We start from the raw sequence: 13,040 nt of genomic DNA on the forward strand, positions 1-13,040 counted from the left end.
TTGAGTTTTAAGTAGTTCAGTAATATTAATTCTATTTTATCAACATCAACAATTCTTATGATTTTTCGAAATGTGATTACTAGAAATGATACTGATAATAATGATCCACACAAAAGTAATAAAATCTTTTCTCTCTTTATCAATAAAAATGAATTGAAATATAAAGCCTTAAATAATCATCTTTTTATCCTTATCTATCATTTCATCTTGCACTCTATAGTTTAACTATATTTTTTTTTCATTAATTTATAATTTTTTTTAATAATCTAATCTATATATTATTGAATAATAACAACTTAAAATTTATGTAATTTGATTTTGTTAGTTTTATCCCATAAGATAATATTTTAATTTGATTTTGCAAAAAATAATTTATTTTTGAAAATAAATTTTTGTTTGGTTATGAAAAATATTTTGTTAAGAAAGATAGAATTTTTTTTATTATAGTTTTATTATCTCATGGTGTTCAGAGAATATTAAGAACATCACTTCTCTTTTAAGTAAAAAATTATTGTAATTTTCAAAATTTAATATCTTAATTTATAGTTACATATAAGAAGAAATTACCAAAAAAGGAGTAAATTTGATTCTTTTGGGTAATTGTATGATGGTTAGCGAATAGATCACTTGCTGATTGTTGGTAGTTGATTTTATTAATATGTATATTTTTATTCTATTTTTTTTATAATTTTATTAATTTGCTCAAATTTGAAAGTGAGTTTCTCTTGTGAAAAGAAAAAAGTAATTTGTTAGAAAATGTCTTAGGATTTTATATATATATATATATATATATATATATATATATATATATATATATATATATAATCTGAAACAATCCGAATTAAAATGTTGAAATGATCCGGTACTGAAATATTTCGTTCCAATAACAAATCCGGAACGGCGGCCGGAATGGAATTCATAACTGTGGTTAAAATTCCACTAATATTTATTATTTGTTTTCAACAAAAATTATGCTTGGATTATTCTTTTACAGTCTACTTGTTTTATGCATCAATTTGGATGTTTAGCATTAATTTTAAGAAACTAGAACTTTTTTTTAAGCTTTTTCACGATATTAGAGAGAGAAAAAAGAAGAGAGAGATTCCGGTAAGCATCACCAGAATAATCTATAAATTCAAGATATTATTACAATCTCACATCTTTAACTAAGATTCTTGTACACAATATTTCAAGCTTACTTATATAAAATACTATAATAGAATTAATAACTAAATCATAACTAAATAAATGGAAGCTCGTGAATCATGAAAGTCTATTCCTAATATTTATTTTTCACATATAGATGTAATATAGTCATAAAAACAAATGATGATCGAATTCCAGTGATCGATTTTTGACAAACTTAGTAATTTTTTCTTTTAAATCGACGAGGTTAATAGTTTATTCTAACATTAACTTTTTATACCCGTACCTAAAATAAATTTTAATATTAAAATAAAAACTATGATTACTTTATATACTATACATATGCTTCCATTATAATAAAATATGTGTAATTACTATTTATATTCTATTTTTTTTATATTATACTAGTTATTTTTTAGTATTTAAAATTATATTTTTTTTCATTATGCTATTTGATAACTTTATACTAAAAAAATTTTCCGCTTGAATTTTTATTAAACGATAGTTCACCAAATTTAGTTTTACATTATTTACTTTTTGATTTTTGATATAATATATAAATTACATTTCATAATTTATTTATTATACTAAAACTTTTTATTTTATAGTCCAAATTCCCATCATCCACCATAAATAAAAAGTATTATATTATATTTTAATATACTCTACTAAATATAGTCTAAATATCTAACCATTAATATATACATGTGAAACATTCGCCCTTTGACCAACTCAAAAGAGTCACAACATGTCACCGCATTTAGCTTCCAAATATTCAGTCTCATACTTTTATAAAATAGTTTTTGACTCTTTGAAGTTTTTCAATATTTTATAATTTTTGTAAAAAATGTTTTTGAATCCGATAATAATGATTTTCTAATATTTCATAACTTAAGATCTTTTTCATTCTTACAAAATGTTTTATAAGTTAATTTATTTAGATGTATAAAATTGAATAATATATGTTTATATAATTAAATTGAAACTCTCATAGGACATAACTAAATCTATTGATTATTGATTTTTAAATTTCCAAAATTATATAACTTAGGATGTAGTATAAATAATATCAAACTAATTTTTTAGCGCCACACTATATTTATAATTAAAATCTTTGTTACATAAGAAAGTATTATGTATTCTATATTCTAAACTATGAAATTCTAAATATTAGTAATTAAATAAAAAAAATCAGCTAAATGCAATAAAAGAATTTAATTATAAACACATTATTCATATTTATACATCTAAACAAGTATAAATTTTAAATATTTTTCCAGGATAAAAATATTTTATTAAATATTTAAAATATTAAAACATTTATTGGAGTCTGAAAAAAAGTTAAAAAATGTTTCAAAAGTCATAGAAGAGTCCAAAAGATTTTTTAACAATTATGAAATTCAATAAGATATTTGGAAGCTTTTTTGAGTTTATGTTTGCGGTGGATTAAATGATCATGTGCCTCTTAAATTTGAAATCAATACTATTCACTCATATTTTAATTTTGAGACTAATTTATCAAGTAATTTATTAAAAATGGTCAATTTACTCCAATTTAAGTATTTAATCCATAAAAAGATTTATTCTGGTCCTTGAACAATACAAAGTATTAAATGCTATAGAAATATTAGTTTAATTAAATTAGAGTAGAATTATCTAATTTTAGATAATTTGATTTTAATGTCTAATAAAAATTAATGATTACCAATTATGATAATTTATTTTATTTATAGAAATTAATTAGCACTATATAAATAGTAAATTTATAAAAAGTGTAATAAAATATTCCAAATAAGGTTTGGTATATTAAATTAAATAATCTTAAAACTACTAAGCAAATTGGCTAGAAAGTTTAGAATCTTAGTTAATTGTAAATTGACTTCAAACTTAAGGGGTAAATTGACCATTGACCCGCTATAGGTGCGTACACAATAGCAATGTTTACGAGTTATAATTTTGCAAGTGTAGGTGTCTTGGGTGGTAAAGCAAAATTTAGGATGCCAAGTGATAAAAAAAGGATAATTTTTAGCATTTTTTTTTTTAAAATTGCTCGAAATATGGGTTTTTTTTTTTCTAAAAGAATTTATATATATTTTTTTTGGAAAAAATAAATAGAAAGAAAAAATAAATAAAGGCGTAGAGAAACAGTTGTAGCAGACATGAGCATGATAATCCTCAACACATACATAAACAAAGCAAAGCAAAGCAGAAAGTATATGATTTATTTATTTTGAATTTGAGCCAATAGTGGAGATATGGTTGGCATAGAGAGAGAATCAAAACCCAAGAATTTGCAGTGGGCCCAGCCACATAATCATTTAAGACAAAGAAAATTAAGATGATTGGATGGCAGTAGACCATTCAATCTTTACCCTACTTACTTTATCACTACAAATTTTCTGATAAAGAAATTCCAAACTAATTTAAGGCTTCACAGTCCTGCTGCTCTCCTTCTGGGTCTATTTCTTTTCTTGCAGCCAAGACGAAATGATTCATTCAAAATAAACTCTTCTAGCTATCACTGAACCCACCTCACAAATAATTGTACCCATCCCATTTAATGTTTGGACTATATATTATGATCCACCCTTATTTTCCATGTACTATCTCTAGTCCTGTGTCTATAATTTTGTGTTAACTGAGCACACACACATACACAAAAATGTACAGTTTTTACTAACCTTCTAAACTTTAAAAAATGGCTATGATTCAGTACTCTACTGAACTAGTCTGTGCAAACTTTTATACTGATGCACTAAAAAATAAATAGTTTCTTGGGCAGCCCTAATAGATTTTATATTGGAAAACTGTACTGTTATTATTCAGTAACCGAAATCACCAACCCTGAAGAAAACAAAATTGAAAGCAGGAGCAGAATTTTAAAACTCCAACAACTACATTTATGGCCATTAATGTTTCAAGAATAAGAAATATATATATATATATATATATTCATTCCTTCTTTTATATATAAATTTTCTTCTTTTTAACAAATAATAAGTATACTTCCTCAACCAAAATCTCAGTCCTAAACTCTCATTTACATCTGTAAAATATCACTCGAACTTTTACCGGAACAAAGCCCAGGAAAAGCTCTAAGCTTAATAAAAGAAATCTCATTATGAAAAAACAAAAAAGGAAAGAGGAAAGAAGGAAATGAAAGAAAATATCCAAGGAAAAAAATTTCCCAGAGCTGAAACAGAATTCAAGCTTTGCTGATTCTAGTGGTAATATAATATAACAACTTATCTGTTGTGTAGAGGATTAGGTCCTGTGTAGACTTTCCTCTTTTCAGCACCAAAAATCTCATCCGGATCTTTATTATTATTATTATTATGTGCATTTTCTTTGAAGATACCTCTAGAGTTGGCAGAAGCACTGAGGTGATGGTGATCAGAACCAGACCCACTGCTTCCTCCTCTGAATCTACTAAACTTTCCATACCCAACAGCAAAACATGAAGCTTGTAACTGTGATATTATCAAGAGAAGGACAGATAAGCAAGCCAGCAGCTCCTCTCTTTTCAGACCCATCTGTTTCTTCCTTGTAACCCAAATCATGGCATGGAAATGGGACTACTTTTAACTTAAAAGACTCTTTTTGTCTTCCTCTTTCAAAAACCGGTGTATTTACTTTTATTTTTCTTCCTTTTCTTTCTGGGGTTCTGATACCAAGAAAAGTTTTTGGTTGTTTGTTTAGAAAGAAAGAAGCCTTTTGCTAGCCTAGGAATTTGAAGAAGAAGAAGAGGCAAGTCAATGTGAGGTGAGGGTCAAAATGCATAGGATTTGCTGCATTGTTTTTAAAATATAGAGATAGTTTTCAGGAAAAAGGTTCTTATTGGAAACCTATTTTTGTTTGCTGATTTCAGAGCCTAAAGTCTGCTTATAGAGACAGAAAGAGAAAGCGAGAGGTGTTCAATTCCCTACCTGAAAATGAAACCTCTTCCTCAAGGTCCTTCCTAATGGTTTTTCTTTTTTCTTTCAGCTATCTTTTGTTTGTGAGTTTTGATTTTTTCTTTCTTGGGTTTCTTTTTGTTCTGATGAGAGAGGTCTTATTGCTAAATGAGTGATGAGAATATCCTTTTCACATTATACATTAGTATATATGTACTTAATGGAGAAAGTCAGCCCATTAAGCTACACATTCCATTCCTCTACAAATATTGCCAAAGGGCAATGTAGTAAATCATGGAAGCTTTCAGGCAATGTGTGGATCCTTACTGTAAAAACATTCTTACATATCATTATTATAACCTTATGTTATGATGATGATAAATTAAATTATGCCTAGATGCATGACATTTCATACCTCCAATAATTGCTCATTAAATTTAACAAAAACATGTAATCATCTTACTTAGTACAAATTTGCATCCATGATGTAGACATTGCTCAATTAATAGAGGGAATAAATGACCTATTATGTACACATACATCCCATTTTCTCTTACTCCACCATATGCCTTTTTTTTTTTCTTTTTTTTTTAATCAAATAGAACTTTCATTTATAAAAGTAGAGGACATGAAAACTTAACTTCATAATATAATCCTCTAATAACAAACTAAAGAAAATAAATTTCGAACCCGATTGATAGATTAACACAAAATTTCATATTGCCCAAATATTCCTAAAGTATATTTGAATTTTCAATCAATAATTTTCGGAATTATATTTCTTTCCTTAAGGAAAAAAAAAAGGAATATAAGCTGATGTCTCACATTTAGTCAATGGCATAATTAACTACATGGTGTTATAATTTGATAAAGGTACAACCTTTACCTAATTAGGCTCTCAAAGTGGACCCTTTACAGAGATGTACCATTCTGTAATCTGACCAGCCAAAAAATAATTGTTCAAACCGATCAGCTTAACTTTTAATTTAAGGTCAATTTTACAAGAAAATGAGATATGATGAATTCCACTTTTTCCTAACAAAAGTTGCATCCAAGAGTGAAAGGAATTTGCATTCTCTGTTATCACTTAGGAGTTCCTAACAACTGAGAACAACATGGCTGTTAAAAGGTGCTGCATTGAACTGAATTAAAGCCAGATCAACAGACGTAACTGCACAAATTGTCGGAATCAAAATACATGTTTTTGCAAACATTTCTTTTGCTAATAAATCATAATACCCTTCCCCATCATCTAATCAGCTTTATTTTGCAAGAAATATGATGTTTTTTCTTAATTTCGGAAAAGAAGATGAGTGTGGAATTTCAAAATCTCTAGAGACCAAATTACTTTCCGGTCATTTAAGAACTATGATATTTGAATAGTGAAAAAAATGTGCAAGCAATATACACTTATTTAAATGGATGGATTAAATGATAATTAGAAAATGGTTTGGTTTTGTTACTCAGTTAGAGAAGATTTGATAATGATATGATAATTGAAGAAAAGGGGTCAAGAGACTGGAGCAGGGTGTTGGGTTGGGGACATAAAAAAGTGGGAGGTGAAAAAATGAAGATGTTTGTAGTGACATCTTTCCTACAAGAAATGATGATGTTGTTGGCTACTTTTAATTTTAAGAAGAAAGATTGGTATATGAAAGTCAAGTACACTTGATTTCTTTTTGCACCCAGGAAAGAAAAGAAAGAAAGAAAAGAAAATGGTGAGCTGGTTGTGATACATACATATCAATACGCCATTCCAGTAAAGTATTCATTCATCAGAATTTAACTAATATTACTACATTTTGGGTGTAACTTCCATTTTGTTCAGTATTACTTTGCTTGTTTTACGATAGATTTTGAAGTTTTATTCCAACTATTCATGATCGTATAACATGACTTATCTCTTTGCACTACCAATTCACTATAAAAATAAAAACTAATTTATATAATACAAAGAAAAAAATTTAAATTTAAAACCTCATTCTTAAGAACAAATATTTTTATCACTTGAAATAAATTTGAAATATTATTTATATAATTTCTTAAAAGATACAATTTTTTAATTTTATTTATACAATTTACTATTTCTCTACCCCTACAACATTAAAATATCTCATTTTTCTTCTTGTATTATTCAATTCATTAATCCAATTGATCTAATTCTTACAGGAATCTAAATTTATTAATCTAATAACCTTTCAATTATCATCAACCACTTAATCCCATCATCATCAACTTCTCAATTTTATCAATATCAATTTATTAATTTAAGAGTCAATTAACCTCTATTCTGATCTTAATACTCAAATTGAGTGTTGCTTTCCTTGAATGTTTATGTTCTAGTGCTATAAAGATTCAAAAATTGGATAAAAAGATTTTAAGCTTTTCAAGACAGGTATCTGAAGACCTTGAAAGCACGAGAGGACTTTTCATCTAGTCAAGTCTACCATCCATGTGTAAAGAACATCGAAAAGCCTCCCAGACTACATCAAGATACTTAAACAATTAAAGATTCTTCTCTTTGAAAAGTGCGAGGGCGCCTTAAACCAAGAAAAGATCAACTTTTGACAAAGTTCGAGACCTCAAGCGCGACTGCGGTTATGAGCATGGACAAGCCAAGCGCGGGGGCAACATTTGATTTTAAATTTGAGTTAGTGATCGTTGAGCCACCATCTTATAAAGTTGTGTCACATGTCAAGAATCGTTGGAGATCCAAATACTAGAATCAGAAAGCCTAAGGGTGCTTTCCAAGTGTAAGGGCGCTCGATAGGCAAAAAGATACTTTTTGTTAAATCATCTACATTTGCAATTAATGAGCTATAACTATTAGTAATGACTACTAAAGGGTAGGTATGAGTATAAATACCTCTAATAAAGTCTTAGAATATAAGTGTTTGAATTCTTTAGTGCCCAAACTCTTGTAAAATTATTTCTCAACTTTCTACACTTAATTTATTCTCTGTAAAGTGTATTAAGTTGAACTCTTTTATTTAACTAAATTTGTAAAGAGTTGTTGTGTGAGCCTAGGATCAAAAAACAAGAAATTGGTTGTTAAGTTTCTATTAAAACTCAAGGGTCAAGGGACTTAGTGTGAGACTGAATCACTAAGGGAAAAAGGATTAGTGTTAGTTTGTTAAAGTATTGATTATAGTGAAACACTCAAGTATGATCTTGAGTGGATATAGGGAGGATTATTCCTGAACCACTATAATCCTTTATGTCAATCTCTCTATCCCTTCTACTCATTTTTTATCATGTACTTATGTTTGTGATCTTTATGCTTGATAACTTTATTTATTTATGTGATTTTAAGTTACCAATTCAATTCTCTTTCTTAGTTCTAAGGAACAACAAGTGGTATTAGAGTTTCGTCTCTCATTTTCAAGCTTAATGATTATGTTTGTGATCTTTATGCTTGATAACTTTATTTATTTATGTGATTTTAAGTTACCAATTCAATTCTCTTTCTTAGTTCTAAGGAACAACAAGTGGTATTAGAGTTTCGTCTCTCATTTTCAAGCTTAATGATAAGTGTAAAGATCAAATGGCAAACAATAAAAGAGCATAACACCTCAAACCATTATTTGATGGATCCGATTATGCTTTTTGAAAATTCTATACGAAAATCTATTCAATCTCCATTTTTAATTTTAAAGGACAACAAAATTCAAAATTATTAATTATTTCATATTTTTATGCTTTTCTTAATTTTCCTTTTTTGATTTTTCTTTCTACTTTGATGCTTCTTCTCCCCATTTTTTCTACTATGTCGTATTTTTACTCTTCAATTGTCCACTTCTCCATTTCTCTAATAGATTATTCTTTCTGATATTTGAGTTTTATATAATTATAGTTGATACTTATTTTTGTACTCAAATACTTAAGAAATTAGTGAAACCTGCTGAGAGAATAGCCATGGTTGGTAACAAAAGAGTTGTTTCTCCATCTTCGAAATGAGATTCTAAAGGTAATAATGTTGATAAGAGGATAAAGGTTATGATAAAATGGCCATCTAATAGTAAAAGTGTAACACCCGGAATTTTTTTATATATTTAATAGTGAGTTTTTATTTAAGTTAATTTTAGCTTTATTTTTATTCAAGTAAACTATTTGAGAAATGATTATATTTTGGTTATTCAAATTTTTCCAAATGCATATTTATATAAATAAAATTATATATTGGAAAATTATGATAGAAATTGTAAGGGATGTTTTTATAAAAGAATTTTGAGAAAATTGGTATTATAATTGATTAGTAGTATTAAATTTTGAGTTGAAAATTGATTATTTAATTTAATTATGTATTTTCAATAATTCGGATTTGGCCCAAATTAAATAGTTAGGGGCTTAATTGAAAGGCTAAAAAGAAGTTTGGGGGTTAAATTGGAATTCTGCAGGATGAAATTGTAAGTAATTAAGAAAGTTAAGGGACCAAATTGTAATAAGGAAAAGTTCAGGGGTCGAATGTCGATATTGAAAGGAATGGAAATCGGGGAGAGAGAAAAGAAAGAAGGAAGAAGAAGAAAGGGAGGAGAGAGGCGTCGGCGTCCATGGTGGATTGGCCGGAAGGAGCGGACGTCAGCGGTGAGCCCGATGATGGCGGTGGAGGCGGTGGCGGCCGGCAATCGCTGACGTGTGGCGGCGACTTAGCGGCCTTCCTACGATCTCGGTGGCGATCACCTCAGAGAGCTTCGAATCGGAGATTCTCGGTGGAGAGAGAAAATGGTGGCAGCCGGTGTTTTTGGGCTTTTCCGGTGAGCTCCGGCGGAGGATGGATGATCGGAGGGTGTATCCCGACTTTCCTCTGCTCAAGCTTCGTGATGGCACCGGTTTCGTGGCGATCGGGCTTCGTTTGTAAATCGACGGTCGAGATCGTCCGCAAATCTCTCCGGATGATCGGGTGTCAGATCGAAAAATCGGAAGCGAGGATCGTCTTCAGCGCGTCGTTGTGAGTCCGATGGTGTGTTCGGATTGTCGATCGGACTCCAACGGCTGGAGGCGAGTCGACCGAGCGATCGAGCATTTCGGTAATTTTCTTTGGCCCGTTAATTTTAGAAATTCTTGGTTTAATTGTGTTTATTGGGTTATATTGAGTATTTGATGTTATTTGTGAGTCAAAAATAATTGTCATCACGCCTCGTATTTTGTCTTTGGAAATAGTGAAGTTTGGGGACCCGACTCCTATTGTTTGAATCGTTAAGTATTTGAAGTGTTCTTCTGGCAGGTCCTGGACCCGTTTTTACGGGGGGTAATGTTCGTATTGTAGGGGAGGTTCTGCCGGATTTTTGGTAGAATTCTCCCGAGTCGAGATTCTTAGACAGTCAGTCCTAGGAGTCTAGACCTAGGATTAATGATCGATTGTTTCAGCATTTTGATAAATTGTTTTCCGTGATTAGATCTGTTCGTTCGGCTCGATCCAACTGAGGCACCGGAGCAGAGCTAGGAGGTCGCCCAATCCTGTGAGTTAAAGTCATTTAATCTTTGCGCTATTGCTAGTCTGATTTTAATATGCTATTTAGAATTTGTGCTTAATATGATTATTAGTATCGCAAAATAAATGATTTCACTTGATTATTAATATTTGAAATAATATAAATATTATTATTAGTATGTTATAATAAGATAAACGTTATTATTTTTCCCCTCACAAATTGCACGTTGTTTTACCTTAAATCTTTAATCTTCATTTCGATATGTGTTGGTTGAGTTCATCAGATAATGATATTTATTATATGTGATGATTGCGAATTGGGAAATGTGGCTTGTAGAACATGCCGCCTGGTGGGTTACATCAGGACCGCGTGCGCACCGGTAATGATTATGGACATAAGGTTATTATGGATTTGTTTGCCCTGATCGAGCATTGCTCATTCTGCAGTTAAGGTCCCCGATCGAGCGATGCTCTCGGGGCGGCCGGCTTATTTGGAATTCAAGTGTTCGGAGGTAAGGACCCCGATCGAGCTTGCTCTCCTATTGGATTAAGAGAGCCAAAATGGTACGTTAGATTTTGGGGTTTAGGGTTCTACCGAGCCACTCGTCCCGTAAAAGTAAAAATATATTTTTATTATTCATTTATTTATTTATTATGGTATGATTATAATATGGATTGTATTTACGTGCATGGTTGATATTTTGATTCGAATGATTAATATTTTTATGTGAAGGAAATAGTAGGGTATAATTATAGTATGGTTTGATATACTGATTTGAATAATCTATGTTTTCTGAGAAGAAGCAATAGTCTCTAGATTATTTGATTTTAACTCACTCTCGAGACTGACAGTCTCCATTTATGTTTTTTTCAGATTCGTGACTGTTAGTTCTCCTGCGACTCTTATTCAGTAACCCGACTCCTTCATCATCGGGTGATGTATTTGATTTGGTATGTAAATTGGTAAATCTTAGATTCTCCGCAGTAGTAATAGTAGATGTATCAGTTGTAAATTTTCTGAGTTTCAGGTCTCGCCTAGTTTTTCTGGTAGACCGAAGTAATTTTGTAAAGTGTAACTATTAAGTTAAATTGAGGTTTTGATAATATAAATTTGAGATGAGATTTGTGTAAATCAGTGAGTGTCAGGCTTACTACGGGTTTCGGTGGCCTTAAGTCTACCCATTTCCTAGTGCCGGTCACGGACCCACGGGTGGGGTCGTGACAAAAAGGAAGGCTGTTGTAAGGTACATTTTTGTTTATTACAGTTTATATTTAGTTTACTTTTGGTTTCAGTTTGATATTTTGGTCTTTGTTTTGTTCTATTATTAGGCTAAGTTTTTGTCTTTTTAATATTGGTCTCTGTTTGGCTTATGTTGATGTATGTTTGGTTTGAACTTGATTTCTATTGTTTATTTTGGGTTTCCATTTAGTTTCTGTTCGTTTATGTTTGTTTTATTTTTAATCTTTTCCTTGTTTTTGTTTTGATTTTAGGTTTATGATATTATTATTAAACATGTGCAACACTTTGATGGTAACGTAAATGCCAATTTGTCTTATAGTGCAATAGAGGATATTAAAAGAAATTTTTTCAAAATTCAGCTTGAATTATTTCAAAATTTGTCTTGGTTCTTTTCTAGATAACCTAGTTTTAGTTGGCCACATTAGCTTTTTTATTCTTTGTTGTTGCTAGAGTTATTGTATTATAATAATAGAGAATTGTGGGCTTCTGTTAGTTGTATTAGATTGAGATTAAGTATTGATCAATTGTTGTGATTACCGAATTAAAATTTAATGTGATTTCAATAAATTTTCTTTTTGTATTTCTAATCCTTATCAAGTTAATAAGTATTTTCAGGATTCTGTTAAGTTGGACAAACAATTTCTAAGAAATTGCTTTTTGTTAAATATTTTGGAATCTGATATCGATGGTTTGAAGCTAGCTATTCTGTACTTTGTTGAGTCCTGATGATAAGAAAATAGTACTAAGTTTATTCAAATTGTAGATAGTAATTTGTATTCTTTTGATAGTAAAATGAATTTTATTAAAGCTGGAAAAAAATATGGGATTAAGGAGCTAAGTCCTAAATCAATTAAAGAAAAAGAAAACAACCAATCCAGCTTAAATTGGTGTTTGATTTTTCTTATTGACTTAGATTAATTATGATTACTATAATTCATCTTGATCGAATATACATGACTAAATAATTAACTTTTGTTTAGGTCCAATATATATAAGCATAAGTCTATGTTTTTAAGTCTTTTTTTTAATATTTACTTAAAGCTTATTTGTATAACCCAAAATGTTCCTAATATATTTGAATGAATATAAATTATGAGCTAACTTCTTTAATTCAATATCAATTCCCAATCTATATAATTTATATTCATATATCAAGATTCGCATCTAGTAATTCATAATGAGCATTTAAATGTGTATGAATGATTAAAGTGTTTTTAATCAACCATGTTGTACTGATCGATCCAAATTGTATATAGATATTTATGAATATTTTAAAGCTTTAATATTATATTTCTATATATAATATGGTGAAAATATATGTTTTTATCTC

The sequence above is a fragment of the Ricinus communis genome, chromosome 10 (assembly GCF_019578655.1).
Source record: "Ricinus communis isolate WT05 ecotype wild-type chromosome 10, ASM1957865v1, whole genome shotgun sequence".
NCBI classification, from domain to species: Eukaryota; Viridiplantae; Streptophyta; class Magnoliopsida; order Malpighiales; family Euphorbiaceae; genus Ricinus; species Ricinus communis.